Genomic DNA, 18,073 nt, shown 5'->3' on the forward strand with positions numbered 1-18,073 from the left:
ATGAAGAAAGAAAAAAGGACTTCCAATAAAACTATGACGTGCTGTCAACTGCAAGACATATCCTGACTTCAGAGATGTTAAAATGCGGGGAAAAAAGTGCATCCCAGAATTGACAAAATAGGGTATCGACAGTGTGGTTACATCAGGTAAATGTGGGATGTGAGGAGAGGAAAATTATTCATTTTGCCATAGATCCTTCTGTATCATTCCATTTGTTGCGACAAGCATGCATTATTTTTGTAATTCAAATGACTGTAGTTTAAAAAAGGAAAATAGGGTTTTCCAAGCTGTTGCTGCCTGGTTTCTTTTCTGGCCACCCTGTGGGTTGGGGACACAGTAATTGCTGGCTTCTCCGGGGTGCTCTGCTGGGGGAGAAGCTGGGGGCTTTTCGGCGGGTGGGGCAGGTAAGCACCAGGCAAGAAGCACCAGTCTCTTTCCAGAGATTGGCCTGCATGGGTCTAATCAGCAGAAATTTCCCTTTATTAAGGCCTGGCCCCCAAACCCCTCATTAAGGGCTCTTTAAGCTGGAAAGTACACAGTGGAGCCACAAACAATGCGACAAAGCCGAAATTTCCAAAGAACGGGACAGCTGAGTGCTCTTCCTCCCTTGGAGACTCTTTCTCTGAGCCCCACCTCCAATCTAGAGCCTTGCCCTCTTTCTCTGGCCTCCCTCCATGGCTGCTACCTGATGTCAGACTTGTTCCAGATGAGCTTCTGTCTGCACTGGCCCTCTCCCCAGCTAGAATGGATGCCACGGGAGACTGTGAATTGCAGCTGCCTCATTTGCGACTGCACCCCCTTTGCCCATGCTCTCCCTCTCACCCCGCTTCCTTCTCCCTCTGGGGTGTCCAGAGAGACTCAGGAAGGGCAGGTGGATCGAGGCGGGGGTTTCTGGGCAACCTCTCCACTGTCATTTCTCTCCTGTCTTGCAGATACCGGGTCAAGTGTGATGGTGAGGGAGGATACTGGTGTCCCTTTCACAGCTGCGCAAAAGAGAGCAGATGGAACTTGAACTTGGCCGAGGCTGCCACCCAGGATGGCTTTCAAAGGACATTTTCTAGGATGGCGTCTCCTCCTCTGCTCCCACTACCTCCCTCGAGAGAAGGGCTGTTCTGGGTTTATTCTTGCCTCCCCTGTACCACCTCTCCATATCTGGCCAATTCATTTGTTCATTCATTCATTCATTCATTCATTCCACACAAATCTGCTGAGCACCTCCCCTGTCCTAGGCCCTTGAATACAGAAGTGAATGAGACAGATATGCTTCCTGCCCTCAAGCTACTGATTGTCTAGGGAAGACAGACAGACAACAAACAAGGGAATAAATACAGAAAATAATGTCAAGGGTGGTACATGCTATTCAAAAACAAGTGCCATGACAGGGAATATAGGTGAGGGGGTGGGGGAGCTCTTTTAAATAGATCAGGGATGGCCTTAATGAGGAATTACCACTCAGCTTGATGAGAAGGAATCTATGAAATAAACCGAAGGGGAAAGTGTAGTCTAGATGGGGAAATAGCATCTGCAAAGGCCCTGAGACAGGAAAGAGGCTGATGAGTTTGAGGCACAGAAAGAAGGGCAGTAAATGAGAGGAAAGCCAGGAGAGGGGTGGGGGATGAGGGTCAGACCCAGAAGGGCTTACAGGCTGCAGAAAGGAGTCTGGACTTGTTCCTGTACATCAAGGGGAGGACTGTGGAGTTTCAAGCAGGAACACTACAATCTGATTTATATTCTTAAAAAAGATTCCTCTGGCCACGCAGGAAGAACAGACGATTGAAAGGGCAAGAGAGGATCTGGGAGACCAGTAGGGAAGGCCCATCCCTTCATCTATTCTACATGCATGCACTCAACAGTGTTCTAATGAAATCACTGAAAACAAACACAAACACAAAAACAAACAAAACACACTGGCTGGAGATCATGACTCCAGAGGTCCAGAGTGTGTTGCCCAGGAGCTTACAACAAAGGGAGGGGCAGGAAGGCCCTCAGAAGGGGGAGACACTTAGGTAGGGGTTGAAAGTCAGGCAAAGTCTCAGAGGTGGGGAAAAGGGTCAGTGTGAACAGGGCCTGTGCTCCAGTTCATATCACATGGCCACATTTCTAACTGACCTGACAAAGGAAAAGCAGCATGAAGGTGAAGTGTGGGGCTGGGAAGGTAGGGCGGGGACAGGCACTCCATCACAAATGCACTGGACACAGACCGAGGAGTCTAGGCTTTATCCACTTGGCAATGGGGAGCACTGAAGACTTTGACCAGAGTGACAGGCCTGGTGGACATTCTGAGAAGTTTCTCCTGGTGGCCATGGGGGGTCTATGGGGAAGGCTAGGGTGAGATTAAGGAAGAGATGGTGAAAGGTGCTCCCTCCCTACTGTGATCCCACAACTGCTGCTACCACTGATAGCTGATTTTTTTCATAGAGATTCCCTTGCATCAGGCATGGTTCTAGGCTCCTTACATGTAACTCATTTAATCTGCACTAGAATCCCATGAGGTTGGTACTAGTATTTTTGCCCATTTTACAGATGAGGAGACTGAGGCACAGGAAGTTAAGTCATTTGCTCAAGGTCATATAGCTAGGAAGTGTTGGGGAATCATGCCCAGGCCCTCAAGCTCCAGGGTCTGCTCTTAACCACTGCCCTGTGCCTTCTCCTCCAGTTAAGATGCCACAATTCTGCATCCTGGGATTTAATCTCCTTGGCAGAAGAAAACTCTCTTTGGGAAGTGCCCTTGGCTGCCCTCTGAGGCCTCAAGAACACCACAACACACTGCTCAAAGGACAGTAACTGACCAGCACCCAACCATGTTCTATTGCTAACCTGCTGTGTGACTGGGGACAAGTCCCTGGACCTCTCTGAGAATCTGTGCAGTGTAATAAGAATGTCTCCTTTACAGAGTGGACTTCAGCCCCACATGCTGCTACCTGGGGTGATAATCACCACCCTCGGCATTGGGAGGGGGCTACGTACATATCTCGAATCATCTCCACAATGGCTATGGTCATTTCCCCCCGAGAGAGGTCAAAACCCTGAGGCTCAGAAAGGAACAGTAACTCACCGAGGCGGATACAGCTTGTCGGTGGCAAAGTTGGAATTTGAATCACAGTTTCCTCAATAGCAGCGGGCAGGTGCTTAAGACATGTAAACCACCTCTTCCCCAAATGTGGAGCCAGTGTGGCTCCAAACCTTTAAGAGTCACCTGCTGTCTTGTAGGGAGGCAGGATAAAGACCAAGGACATGGTCAGTTCCCGGGGGCCAGGCCTGTTGCTGCTGAAGAGTCAGTCTCAAGGATACCCTGAACTTGTCCCCGTGGGCAGTTGCATTGGGACATGGGCCAGGTATGAATCACCCTATTCCCAGTTTGATGTCTGGCCCAAGTCACGCCTTTTTCCTGGAGGGTTGGGGGAGGGGCTAATACCATGGACAGGGTGCTGGGCTTTGGACTCTACTCTGCAACCTTGGTCAATTCCTCTCCGGCCTCAGTCTCCTCTTAGGTCCAATGCAAAGGGGCAGGAGCAGAGGGGCTATTCAAGAGGCCTTGGACAAGCCATCCCACATCTCTGAGACCATGTCTGCTCATCTGTAAACGGATCCAGTCGCAGTGGTGAGAGTAAAGGAAACTTTTGCACACGGAGCCCCTAGCATCGAAATTGCTCGCTAAATGAGAGCTGTCTTGGTTATGACAGGTTACCCGGGGGCTGTAGTGAAGCCCACTGTAGACGTTCCCAGGGCCATGGAAGCTGATGTCTCCACTCAGCTCAGAATTTCCTTCCCCTGAGGTCATGATGCAGACTCAGGCCTCTGAGAGGGCAGAGAAGTGCCTAGAAACAGCCCTGGGTCCCAGTGCCAGGTCTCGCTTAATTTTATTGCTACTCCCTGAGTGCAGTAGTGGCCCAGGCCATGTACTCTTCACCACACTGACCCCATTTTGTAGATAAGGAAACTGAGGCTCTGGAAGCTCTAAATACTGTGGTGGTGAGGCTGAGTCTCGGTCCTGGAAGTTATTCATGGCCTAGCCCCCAAGCAGGGCACCTGCAGTCGTATACCACCTTCTACCTGGGGCTGCCTCCGCCTCCCAGCAGGAGTTGTTTCTGGAGCTGATTCATCTCTGAGCTCAGCAAGGAGCCCGACAAACAGCCTGGTCCACACCAAGTACTTAGCTAATATTGGTTTTATTGATTTGCATTCTATGCCCTCTTCAGGATGCTCTGAGCTCAGAAATCTGAAATTGGCTGGGGGTGGGATGGGGAGAAGGGCTTCATTTTAATCTGAAGTGAGTCATATAAGTTGATAAATTTAGAAGTGGCCTAAAGAGCTCTTAATCTGCTGCCTTCAGATAGTTGCTAGGAAGGGATTGGCACCCAGCAACCTTTGCATCCCAAATCCACATAATAGAGTGGACACTGTTGGTGCCCACCCTAGTCCTCCTTACCAGTCTGCAGCTTCCACACCCCAGCTGCTGGGAGCTAGAGCTCCCGGCTGCCCCTTCTTTGCAGGCTTGCCTTGGGAAGAACAGGAGCTCCTGCCCGGGCAATTGCACACAGCATCCCACTCAGAAGGCAGCCGTGGCCAATAACTATCTGATATGGGGTATGAAAGGCCATCTTTTTTGCTTCAAGGCAGAGCCAACCCTGGGGTGCAGTTCATGTCCCACATCCCCCAAGGGATCAGCTGAGGCCACACGCTTGTTTATCTCTTTCTCTCCCTACCTTGTTTCCTTTCAGCCCCTTTCTCCTGAGCGCTGTCTCATGCTTGCTCCTAGTGAGTCCAACCCAAGATCCACACACATTGCACTCCACAAGCAGACACCAGCTCCACCCCTCCAACCCCGCCCCTTCCCCCGTGACCTGGACATCAGCAATGTCCAGGCAGCTTCGAATTTTAACATTTAAAGTCTCAGTGGGCCCATCTGGCTCCAAAAGGCTTGTTTCAAAGATGGGAAACTGATGCTCAGAAAGAGACTGTGACTTGTCCAAGGTCACTTGAAGTGCTTGTCATGGCTGGCTGCACCCAGGTCTTTGTCCTCCCCCAACTCCAATCCACTTTGTGGCCCTAGCCTGTCTGGTGGCTGGACCAACGGGCCAGCCACGGCTTTTGCTGTCTCCAGGAGGGAATTTTGCTGTGTCAACTCTGCAGAAGCCACTTGGAGGCCAGGAGAGTGCTGGCTGGTGGGCTTGCAGGATGGTTGGTAGGCTCTGCTGACCTTGGGCAGCTGTGGGCAGGGTGGGCATCCCAGTTAGACCCCTTCCACTGTTTGTGGTGGTCAGGCAGAAAATTGAGGGAAGACAGAAACGACTTCTAATGAGGGCCCTAATTACCCTGTAGATCCCTGAAGCACTGGTGATGCATCTGGTGGTGGCTTCTTCTAGAAACCCTCCTCTCCATGGCAAGAACTCCTTTCTCCATAAGAGAAACAGTCCTGAACCAACATGGGCAAAGAGGCAGCATTGGGCTGGTGCCTGGACACTGGGCTGTGGTTCCAGTCTGCTGGGAGCCGGCTGTGTGATCCTGGGCAAACCAGCATGCCTCTTGGGCCTTGGTTTTCTCAGCTATAAAGCAAGTGCAGCCTCAACTGCTATTATTTTATTGAGCCTAGTGTTTATTTTAGCTATCATTTATTGAACTAGAAGAGACTCATTAAAGTTCATCAAATAATAATTGCTTACACTTCTGCCAAGGGCTGTCCTAAGCACTTTAATTTTACTTAATCCTCACAACAATCCTATGAATTGGACACTTTTGTTATCCCCATTTTACAGATGGTGGGACTAAGGCACAGAGAAATTAAGAAACTTGTGCTGGGTCACACAGCATGGAAATGGTGGAGCAGGAATTAGAATCCCAGAGTCTATGCTTTAAATTCCTCCTTGTACTACGGTCTTTGTTGTTTTACACGGCCATTTATTAAGCACCTACTGCATATGGGGACTCTGCTGGTCATGTAATACACACAAAAGTTTGCCGACTTCTCACAACTGCTCTGGCAAGCAGGTGTTCTTTTGCTGATTGTTTCAGAGTGGACACAAAGGCCCCAGAGAGGGACTCACCGCAACTGAGCTGGGGAGGCAGGTGGCAATCCTGGCTTCTTCCCACCAGCCTGGTGGCTCTGTTCTAAGCCCCTTATAAAACTGATCTTATTTATCATATTTTCTTGACTCTAACCTGTATCACTACATTACGTATATTTAAGAAATAAAAGGCATGGCTGGTTCCACTGTGGTGTACCACCAGTTGTCAGGCACAACCTGGCTTCAGAAATGTCAAAATGTATATCTTGGAATCCACACAGTTCAGTCTCCGACACAACGACCTGATGAGGCAGGCAATGTTGTCATCTCCATTTGACAGTGGAGGGAACGGAGGCCTGGAGATTAAGGACATGCAGCTGGTCAGAGGCCAGGCATTGGATTTGACCCCAAGCAGCCTGGGCCCAGATGTTGTCCTCAACCACTGTGCTACATCAACGCTAAGTCAGGCCCATGTAGGATGGCATGCCCTGCCCATGGGCACAGATTAAAAAACTTCAGAAGGATCAGTGAGCTGGAGGCCAGCACCCTCTGCTCCGGATGAGCCTGGGGGCCTCACTCAGCGTGGATGCCTCAGGCATGCAGGAGGCATCCCAGATGGCTGCCACAGCATTCCCCGCCCACTGCCTCCACAGCTCCCTTGGGCCTGCAAGGCAGGTGTTTGACAGAGCTGGGCTAGAATGAGTTCATCCAGATGATGCCCCCCATGGCTCCCACAAAATGGTCCCGGGGCAGCCAGACATGGCCGGGTAGAGTAGCCCAGCCGGCACAGGGAAGGCACCGCTTTATAGGAAACTGCCTTCAGAGGCAGCACAGAAGCTTGCAGAGACCTGCTTTCTTCCTTCAAAGCTACATGGTGCTTGGACCCCAACGGTGTCATCCATTCACTGCTTCTCCCATAGGCTCCACCAACCCCATATGCTCCACTATGGCACGACTGCTCCCAATTTTCCCAAATCAAATCCACCCTCCTTGGACTAGGATGTGCCCCTTCTGGGGACATCTTTAAGATGCCCACAAGCAGGGCAGAAGCTCAACATATTTCGAATGCCTGGCATGATGAGGGTTCCATTTGAGACATTACCTACCCATCATCTCGTGGCACAATCTTGTGAGGCAGGTTTTTCCCACTCCACTTTGCATATCAGGATGTCAAGCTCAGAGAAGCAAAGCTACCTGCCGAAGGTCACACAGTAGTGAACACTGGCATTAGGATTTATACTCAAATCTTTCTGATGCCACAAAGGAGGCCACTTTCCATCAATTTCTGGCGAGGCCCTGAGCCAAGTGCTTCCTTCGCATTACTTCACCAAATCCTCATACAACAAATAATAAAGCATCGTCATAATACTACCACTATCCCATCTTACAGGCAAGAAAACATCCTCTGAGCCTCTACCTGGACCACACCCGGGCCAAGCACTGTACTTGGATCCTGTTTGCCTCACATGACAACCGGGAAGATGGGTGCTCATCTAACCCTTGGTTTACGGAGGAGCAAACCGAGACGAAGTCACTGGTTCAACCACACACAACTGAACGCACATGACTGAATAAGTAATTCCCCTCCCACGCATTACATGGGAAAACAAAAAGCATTTGTAAAGTGCTTGCGGACACATTTTAGCGATTAGTACTATTATGACGAACATTTCGGTGCTTGGCAATTACCCCATGAAGTCAGTGCTGCTGCCCCTATTCTCTGGAAGAGCACAATGACGTTCACAGAGTCAGTGGCAGAGATAAGGAACTGTGGCTCTCAATCCTCTGCCACATGTTGGTCTCCTGGGGCCACGGCTGGGCCCCTTCACACCTTGAAGCTCCCCTGCCTGTCTCCAGCCTCTCTCTGGTGCCCAGGAGCCCCTGCAGACCTGGGGTCTTCATAGGGCTGGCTGGAATTCCTGCCCCATGGCTTCCTAGCTGTGGGCCCTAAGGGGTCTCTGGGCATCCCCCAGCCAGCTACAAAAAGGTGGAAAGGTGAAGGAGCACCAGGGACCTGGGTTCAAATCCCAGCTCTGCCCCTCACTTGCTGTGTGACTTGGGCACATTCTTTTTTTTTTTTTTTTTTTGAGATAGAGTCTCACTCTGTCACCCAGGCTAGAGTGCAATGGTTCCATCTTGGCTCACTGCAACCTCCACCTCCCAGGATCAAATGATTCTCCTGTCTCAGCCTCCTGAGTAGCTGGATTACAGGCATGCACCACCAGGCCCGGCCAACTTTTTTTGTATTTTTAGTAGAAACAGGGTTTTGCCATGTTGGCCAGGCTGGTCTCGAACTCCTGACCTCAGGTGATCCACCTGTCTTGGCGTCCCAAAGTGCTTGGATTACAGGCCTGAGCCACTGCACCTGGCCTGACTTGGGCACATTCTTAATGTCTCTGGGCCCTGGTTTCTGTAATCCCGAAAATGGGTGATGGTGAAGAAGAGATAAGACTGTGTGCAGGTCTTATGAGCAATAAACACCTCATAAATCTTAGTGACTGCAGTGGGTTGAAGGATGTCCTATCCAAAGTTCATGCCCACCTGGAACCTCAGAATGTGACCTTGTTTGGAAATAGGATCTTTGCAGATGGAATTAGCTAAGGATTTTGAGATGAAATCATCTTGGGTCTAGGTTGGGCCCTAAATCCAATGACCAATGTCTTTAGAAGCAGAGGAGAGGACACCGAGAGACACACAGGAAGGAGTGAGGTGAAGATGAAAGCAGAGATGGGTGTGATGCACAAGGTGAGGAAGAGCAAGGGTTGCTGGCCATCGCCCGTAGCTAGGGAGACAAGGGACAGGCTCTTCCTCAGCCTCTCCAGGAAAAGCCAACCCTGCTGGCTCCTGACTCTAGACTTCTGGCTTCCAGAAGTGGAAGACAACACACGTCTGTTGTTTGAAGCCACCCAGCCTGTGGTCATTTGTTATGGCAGCCACAGAAAACAAACACAACGGGCTGTCCCTCCAGTTGCTCTCCTTGCTACTTCCTGAGACTTGCAGTGTTTCTGACCCTTCACCCCAAGGGGCAGTGGGCAGGAGAAGCTGCCCTCACCAAGGACACTGGGGGGCAGGATCACTGACCCCTCTCACAAGGGGAGAGCTTGGGACCAGAGGGCTGACACAGCTTTTCCAAGGTCACTCGCCAGTGATGAGCCGGCCTGGGACCCAGCTCTCCTGACCCTCAGACCAACACACTCTCCCCCATACCCAGGGACCTCTGTTGCTTTAGGAACCTGAGCTGTGGCCCCTGCTCGGGCCTGGTCACCTTGCCTTCCTGGTCCTGCCAGCTGTGGTCCCTGGCCACATATCTGGAACTCTCTGACCCTGCAGAGATTTCCTGGACTGTGAATGATACTTCTAAGGCTTTTACCATCACTCCCGCTTCCCCCTTCCTCCCGCCGCCTCCATCCAGACTGTCAAGTGAAGACTGGGGTGAAGCCCAAGCCACACTGCCCAGCAGGAGGTCCCAGGAGTTTTCCATAGCATAACCCATTTTTTAAACCTTTTTTTTTTTTTTTTTTTTGAGACAGGGTCTTGCTCTGTCACCCAGGCTGGAGTGCAGTGGCACAATCACGGCTCACTGCAGCCTTGACCTCCTTGACTCAAGCGATCCTCCCACCTCAGCCTCCTGCATAGCTGGGACAACACGAGTATGCCACCACGCCCTGCTAATTTTTAAATTTTTTGTAGAGATGGGGTCTTGGAGAGTGCCCTTGGAGCATGGCTCCCAGCTGTCTGCTGAGAAGATGGCCTTGTTTTGGATTTGAGGGTTCATCGGTCCTCAGGAGGGCCTGATTTAGCTGTGCAGGGTGAAGCCAGGGGCTAGGGGTTGGTAGGGGACTGGTGGGGAGAGGAAATGAGTTTCAGTCTCATTCAGTCACCCACTAGCCTGGAGACCTCAGTTTCCCCAGGTGTGACAGGTACAGGCAGAACAGCACGGTGTCTAGGCCACCCCCAGCTCTGAGCGCCTATGTGCTCCACCAAGCCCACTCTTAAGCACCTCAGGTCCCCGGGGTGCGGAGTGAAATGGGTGAAAACCCGGGGTACCTGTGGAAATGTAGCCCCCGGGACCTCCTGATTCATCAAGGTAGGGCCCAGAAATCTGCCCCCATCAGGTGATCTTTAGGCTAATTAATGCACCAATGGGTTTCCTGACCCATACCTGTGGCTGGGCAGGGGGAAGGCAGAGGAGGGCAGTGGGATGGCAGGGGGATGGGCCAGTGTTTCAGGCTCTGCACATAGCATAAACCACAGGCAGCTTTTCTGACCTCCGATCTGCAAACTAGAGATTTCTTGCCTTTTTTCCCTTTCTGATCTCAGAGTTGGCCAATTGCAGCAGCAAGGTGCTCACCTGCTCCGGCTCCTGATCCTGATGCCAATCACATCTTTGTGCACAGCCCTCTACAGTGTCCAGGGCTCTCTGGCAGCTGTGGCACAAAACAGGGCAGAGATAGGCCTGCCTGGCCACAGATGAGAAGACTGAGGGCAGAGAGATGAAGTGACTTGGCCAAGATCACACAGCTGGTCAGGAGCAGGGCTGGGCCCAGGGCTCTCATACTTTCCACCTACAGTCAAACACCTGGGGAAAACCAGGGGCCAACACAGGCCTCTGCTGCTTCTTGTCTGGGGCCTGAGAGCACTTGCAAGAAGCCCAGGTCTCTACAGAACACCGTGTGACCTTTGACAAGTCCCTGTGCCTGGCTGGGCCTCAGTTTCCTTTTTATAAACGGTCCCAGCTAGGTGGCCTCAGAAGGCATCTGTCTGCTTTGGCTTTCTAGGCATCAGCAACTCCATAGGGTAAAGGGACGACAGAGCGGTCTGGCTGCCTAGGTCAGGGCCATGCCCGCCTGGGGAAGGCTCCTCCGCCTTCACCCATAGGAGATCCTCTTCACTCTTTCTCGGAATCTTGCCACAAAATTCTAAGTTCTTGAGCTATAGGTTCCCAAAATTTTGGTACCCCAATTTGAACTGGCCTCATGCCGAAGGGTCAAAGAGGGTAGTTGGGCACCTGGTGGCCTGCCTTCTACCTCCCCTCTGCCACATTCCAGCTGTGTGACCTTGGGTGACACAGCTTCACCTCTCTAGATACAGCGTCCTCATCTGGGATGTGGGGATAACAGGGCTGTGGGTGTCCTCACTGAGATGATACGTGCAAAGCAGTTAGCTGGGTGAATGCTAGCTGGATTACTATTATTTACTTGGGTCCCCTGACCCATACCTGCGCCTGAGCTGGGGGAGCGCAGAGGAGGGCAGCGGGACAGCAGAGGAGGGTGCCAGCATTTCAGGCTCTGCATACAACGTAAGCCACAGCAGCTTCTCTGACCTTCAGTCTGGAGGGGACTTTGGAGTCTGCTGAAGGTGTTCCAGGCCCCAGCTCTCAGAGACCCCATAGCAGCAGGCTGGTTTCCTGATGCCAGGGAGAGGGCTGGTGGGGCCAGTCTGGGCTCCTGGCGGTCTGGGCCACGGGCAGCAGCTGCGTCCCTGGCCGCCTCTGTCTCCTTTCCAACTTTGGGCAGCCTTCTCTGAAGAACATCAATAACCCAAGATGGCCTTGCTGAGTCTAATCACAGCTCCCTGGGAATACGGGCTGGCCCTCCCCCAATGCCTGTGTGAGGCTGTGGCGGGCACTTAGGATCCAGTATCCCTCTGTCCTCATCGGAAGTCCCTTAAGGGGCAAGCTCTCCCTAGCACCCACAGAGCCACCTTGCCTCCTGGAAGCTGAGGGGGCGGGTGTGTGCACGCAGCATCCGCAGAGGTGCTGCATCTGTGTGCAACTGACATTCACCTGTGGGCACATTCCAGCATGCCATGTGCCTGCCAATGCACGGGCAGGCACGCAGATGGCATTCAGAGTCCCACATGTGTGTGCCTGTTGTTTTCACACCTGAGCCAGCCCTCATGTGGGTACACACATTTCTGGCTGTTGCAGGGCACTGTGTGCAGCCTACTGCTTTCCCGTGTTAGTGCTACATGCATGTGTGGGCAAGCTGCATGCACAGGTGTGTATGTGTGTACTGCATTCGTGTGTGTGCTGTGTTTTGCACGTGAGCATGTGGTGTTCAGGAACGTGGGTTGTATTTACAGGTGCTGGGGTGTGGGCATGGGCATCCCATATGTGTATATATGATTTGGACATATATGACGCACTACTTATGGGTACTATATTTGTATCTGTGCATATGTGTGAATTTGTGGGCATGCATATACCCTGATGTGAATGGGACTAGGGTGTGAAGGTGGCTAAATAATGGTGGCCATCAGCATCTTTCCTGGACCCCCAACCCCCCACAGGACTCCCCAGAGCTGCAGCCCCTTCTTTGCCACTGCTCCTTCAACGAAGTTAACAGGCGGAGGCCCCCAAGGCCTGCGCTCCAAGCCCCCTCCTACTGCACACGTCAAAGGAGAATTTCTCCGGATGGCGCCCGCTGATCCTGGAAATACCCCAAACGTCAGCTCTGCCTCCTCCCAGTGATTCGGAGAGCAATGCAGGAGAGGAGGGAGCCCCTTCCACGCTGGGCTCAGGGCATGCAGCGTCGCACTAAGACCCTCTGCCGGCTGGTCGGGCTTGCCTGCTCACTTACCCTTCTGAAGGTCGAGCCAGGCTGGGCCTCTGCATGGAGGGCCCGAGACCCCCAGGGCCCTTGCCTGATTGGGGCAGGCCAGTCCAGAGCACCCCCCAACCCCCAACCCTCAACCTGGGTGAGCAGAGGACAGCCGTGGTGTGGAATAGCTACTTGGCTAGAAAGGGGTTGCTGCTGGCAGCAACCCACCCTCAGGGAGTCCTGAGGCCCCCTGCTGCATTTTCCCATCCTGACCCTGCAGGGGGCAGGGAGGAGCCTCAGGTGCCCTATCCCTCAGCTGGAGACCACTGAGGCCGGCCTAGGAAGTAGGCTTCTGGGCAGAGGGTGCCGACTCCACCACCCAGCATGACTGCTGCAAAATGGCCTGGCCACCCGTTCCTGCCACCCTCCTGGCCATGGAGAGGACCCAGGAACACGTCCCTGCCACCACATGACCCGGCTGGCCTGACCCAATGAGTCCCAGCACACAGCTGCCCACCCCACCAAAGGGACGCTTCACAGGGGCCTCCTCCTGCCTCTTTCCTGGGACTCTGACCAGGGTGGGCAACGGGCACCCTCCAGTCCTCTTGGTCTCCCTGGGACTGGCTCAGAGAGAAGAGAACCTTGTCCCCTGCCACCAGCTTGCTGGCCCTTGCATAACATCCTTAGGGGGCATTTGCAGTCCAGAGGCTGCCGGAATCTACCTGAGACCCTGGGCATCCTCTTGTCCGAGGCCCCCCTGTCCTAGTCCCCAGCATCCAGCTGTCCCCCACAACACGCGGACCCTCACACTAGTGTCTCCCTCAGCGGCGGCTCCCAGTGCAGCCTTGGCTGCTGCCAGATAAACAAGCCCTGCTCCCACCCCCCCTCCACGCTGCCACCGCCACCACCATCAGCTGAGAAAAATCAAATGAAATGAAACAAAATAAAATGGGTGAGGGAGGAAGGGGAGAGTGGAGTGGGGCGCTTTTTATTTTTTATTTTCTCATGCTGGGGGATGCCGGTACTTACTTGGCTATGAAAATCACCACCAATCCTGCACGGTTCCCCGGCGGGCAGCCCCGTAATCGCGGTGCGGCAGCTGGTGCCGCGGCTGAGCCCAGCCAGCGTGCCCGGGCCCCTCTGCAGACTGTACCATCCTGCCCGAGCGGGTGGGGGGCGGGGGGCGGAGGCGCCGGCGCCGGTTCTAGGAGAGCATCTCGCCGGCAAAATGCAATCTCGGGGGAGGCAGAGGCCGCCCCTGCCGCTGCCGGAGGCTGGGGGATGGGGGCGGGAGGAGGGAGGGAGGGACACAGGGAGGGCCGGTTCTGGAGGGGGCCCGGGGAGGAGAGTGGGGGGCGGGGGGGCGGTGTGTGGACCGAACCACCACGGTGTTGTTTGCGGTTTTAATTCCTCCCGTGGGATCATGAGGAACCGAAGCTGGCAGAGTCCCAGGAATATGCCCGCTCCCCAGAAGCAGGAGGGAATGTCAAGGGCACGGAGAGGGTAGGGCTGGGCTGTGCTGGAGGGAAGGGGGTCCTGAGAGTGGTGGTGGGGAGAACGGGAGCAGAGAGGGGAGGATTTTGCTCAAATGGCCCCAAGTCGTCCCTTGCTTTCTGGGGGACTTATTTGGTTGGTCAGGGGCTCTGGCCCCCCTCTTTGCAGTCAAGGCACCCCCAGACCTGGGGGGCAAAGGGGCAAAGGTCGCAAATGGGGAGAAGTCAACTCAACACATTTTAAACACATCTGTGTTTCCAGGGCCAGTGGAGCTGAGCCCGCAGCAGCTCTCTGCTGCCCTGAAGCGCTACCCCTGCGACCCGCCCTGCCTGTGTGCGACCCCACCTGCCCTCGGGGGGGGGGTGTGGTGGTGGGGGCTGGCTTGGCAGAAGGGCCTGCCTCAAGGGGCCTTTTCTCTGCCAGGCGCCCACCAGCAGGGGTGTCTGCATGTCTGTACACCCACCTAATCTTCAGGACATCTATGATGAGTTGCAGGCAGACTGTGGGCTGACTGACACTTCCACGGGAACCCAGGGACCCCGGGTGAGGAGTTGGTAGGGTTGGAAGCCCCTAGCCAGCTGCTCACCTCTTCCTGCCTAATCTCTGCCAGACTTGCTGCTCTTTCAACTCCAGATGGGTGGGAGGAGAGCCCTAAGAGCAAGGTTAGGAGGTCACCGGGGGCGAGGGGCTTCTCTAGAATTCTGAAGCCTTGGCCTCCACTGCCCTGCCCCCTGCAGGAGGGGTACCCTGCTTGGAGGGAGGGCACTGAAGGTGGAAGGACCTTCAGGACCAGTGTCTCAGGGCACCTGTCAGGGTGGAGGGGTGCATGGGGGACAGGGGCAGGGCTGGAGGCGGCCCCGGGAGGCAGTTCCAGGCAGAAGCTGCCTCTTTCCCCTGCCCCCACCTCCTGCCCACCTCTGAGCTGCCCGCCCGAGCGTCCCGAGCTGCCGCTCCATCCCTGGGCTGGCACAGAATACCAATTTGTCTCGTTAAGCTGAAAGTCTGCACTGCACCAAAATCAGAACCCGGCCGTGCAGAGGGGCCACGGGAGGGAGACAGTTGGGAGCGCCTGAGGCGGGTCTCCCACCAGTAGGCCATGCTGAGACCTCCTTGCTCCTCACCCCCCAGCCCCATGGAAGGGTACCCACCTGCCCCTTAGCCCGCAGGGTGGCCTCAACGCAGGGAGGATGCTGAGAAGCTACGATGTCAAGGGCTGGGTGGTCATTCAAGGCCTTGGCCTCCACTGGGGCAAGGGTGTGACTCAGAGGCCAGGCAAGGCTCCCTGCTGGGGTTCTGACAGAGCAGCCCAGGACACCCCTCAGGGAGGCTCTTGACCCCACACCAATAGCCCAAGATTGGGAGCTTCCAAAGCAGCCTAGCCTCATCTCTGCTTCATCTTGGGGGTGCAGATGGGAACTCTACCCCTCTTAGGGGTGTAGGTGGGGGGATTCCACTGGCCACCCCTCTGGGTGACTAAGTCAGCAGTCCCTGGTCGGCTCCACCCCAGGGACCAGGGCCAAGCATCTGCCCTTCCCCAAAGCCCACAGGCTCTCCATTCCCCAAAACAGGCCCATGTAAAGGTGTTCCGAGATGTTGGAGCGAGGGTGGGCAAAGATGGGCAGAGGCGGAAAGGCCCATTGCACCTCCCATCTGTTGCCAGCCTACATGTCTGTGCCAGGAATCCCACCATTATTACTTCAACATCTTTGGCGGCAAACCGCTTTCCCTGGTTACAAAATAGCCCGAGAAGCAGCCTGTTATGAGCCACACATTTCAACAATCACACTGCCTTCTGTGTCCAGCACACTTTACAGTTTGTAAAGGCCACCTACAAAACTAAATCATTTGATCCTCCCAACTACCTCTGGGGTGGCTGCCGTGAGCACCCAAGGTACAGATGGGGAAGCTCTGTGTAGTTCAGGGGGATGTGGTGGCCAGGGCAAGGTGGCACAACCAGTAAAGAGTAGACCAAACTTGTGACGGAGGCCTCTGGACTCCAAGCCCAGGGCTGCCTGCATGCGTAGGCCATCATGAGTGTGGGCTCACTGGGAGCCCTGACACTCGTCCGCTCCCAAGTCCTGAGTCTTACCTGCCCAGTGGTCCCTGTCTGAGATGGGCTGGGCTCTCACCAACGTACACTAGCAGCCAAACTCTCGGGCAGTTGTGGATTTTGGTTTTCAGACCCTAAGACTAGAACTGCCACCTGGCCGAGTTCCCATCTCCTTGACATTCCAGATCCCATGTCCTTCAGTGCCTGCATCCACCCCCCAGTGACTGGATGCCCCTCTCTCCTGAGGCACTGCAAATATTGAACAGCACAGTTTGAAGGTTTTTCCTTGTGGGTATACCCCAGTTCTAGGCCCACTCCTACTCATTCTTCGAAGTCCAACTCAAATTCTGCTTCCCCAGACAGTCCTTCCTGATTCCACCAACTGAGTTGGTTCATGCCTCTGTTCTACCTCTGACCACACTGTATTGTGATGGTCTACATGTCTGTCTCCCTCACTGGGCTGTGACCACATCAGACATGTCTCCAGCATTCCAGGTCTCAGGTCCCAGCATGTGTTAGATGGTGCAGTAAAGGCTTGAACGAGTCTGCTGGACCCTTGAGAACTCCTATCCAATTCTCCCATTTTACAGTTCAGCAAACCGAAGCCTCAAGAAAAAGATTACGGCTTGCCTAAGGTCATTCTTGAGGGTGGAATCTGGCTGCAGACATCTGTCCCCTGCCCCATCCCCTTTGCCTTCTCTTCCTGCAGCAGATACACCTGGGTCATCTGGCCTGGCCTTCCAGGATGTGTTGGGGGGCAGGGGGTATTGGACAGGCAGAGGTGTTGTGAAATTAGACAAACAATGGCACTAGTGTTGCAACTCCAGGAAGGTTGGAAATGACAGGTCAGGGTCAGCCACAGGGAAGAGGGGGAAAGAGGCAGGAGGCCAGCTGGGAGGATTACTGATAGCTTCTGCCTCCAGCATGATTTGGCTTATGGTGGACACCGATTGAGAGTCAGGGTTAGGGAAAGGTATGAGACATAGGGGAGGGGGACGGAAGGAGGAGCCAGCCAATCTGATTTTTACTCTGTGTTTAGTTGGCCAGACCATGTTTTTCTCCCTTGGGGAGGGGTCCTGGAGCTGAGACACAGGGTGAGTGAAGAGGGTCAGTCTGTCTAGGAGTGGGGACACGGAACTTGGCCCAGGCTGCTGGAGGCTCTCTGCACAAGGGCAATAGAGGAGGCTCTCTGCACGAAGGCAATAGAGGAGGCAGGTCCAGGCAGGTCTAAGGGGAGAGGACTGAATGTAATTAGAGGCCAGCTGTGTCTTCGGTATGAGACGTGGGCTCTCTGTTTTTGCTCCTCTTTCTGGGAAGCATGGATGAGGGCTACCCCTGCCCTTGCCTTGCCTGGCTCGGGGTCTGTAGACACCTAGGTAGGAGTTCTGGGGCAGCTCTCAGGTCACTGCTGTCCCAAAGAGCTGTCAGCTGGGTTCCCCGGGGGATAAGAAGGTATTTCCAAAGGTCTCTCACATTCCTGTCTCCTCTGACCCCCACAGATCATCCTCAAAGAGCCCAGGCTTCTTCCCATTTTACAGAAAAGAAAATTGAGACCTGGAGACCACAGGGCCTTACTTAAAAGTTACAGAGCCAGTGAGGACCAAAGCAAGATTGAGGGTCCCACTCAAACCCTAGGCCCTTCTCTCTGCGCCTGCCTAAAGTTACCCAAGTTTGAAGCACACAACTCAGGATCTCTAGCCCCAGACCTTGAGGGGCCATGGACTGTGGATCCAGGGGACCACACGGGCTGGCTTGCCCGAAATCTCCTCTCCAGTCACACGGAAGCCTTGCATCCACTCCCCACTCCCACCAAAGCCTGAAACTCCCTCAGCCAACCAGATCTCGAGTGGAGGCTTTGTGGCCACACAGACCTGGGTCCAACTCCCGGCTCTCTCACTTACCGGATGTGTGACCTTGGGCAAATGACTCAACATCCCTGAGTCCCAGGTTTTTTTCATCTGCAAAATGGGTATGATAATACC

General features: G+C 54.1%; 1 protein-coding gene across 13 annotated transcripts in view; it reads right to left on the bottom strand.

Annotated features, from left to right (window-relative positions):
* ATP2B2 (ATPase plasma membrane Ca2+ transporting 2) overlaps nt 1–18,073 on the bottom strand; it is a 385,217-nt gene that overhangs the window by 168,800 nt on the left and 198,344 nt on the right. The window contains exon 1 of one of the 13 annotated variants that reach the window (XM_031009134.3): nt 13,577–13,791. The exons of 10 other annotated variants lie outside the window; for them this stretch is intronic. The gene's annotated coding sequence lies outside the window, so the exon portion shown is untranslated. Of the gene's footprint in view, nt 1–13,576; nt 13,792–18,073 lie in introns of those variants that run through there. 2 more of the 13 variants (XM_004033609.5, XM_004033608.5) reach the window with 2 other exon arrangements.

Source organism: Gorilla gorilla, chromosome 2 (assembly GCF_029281585.2).
Source record: "Gorilla gorilla gorilla isolate KB3781 chromosome 2, NHGRI_mGorGor1-v2.1_pri, whole genome shotgun sequence".
Lineage (NCBI taxonomy): Eukaryota > Metazoa > Chordata > Mammalia > Primates > Hominidae > Gorilla > Gorilla gorilla.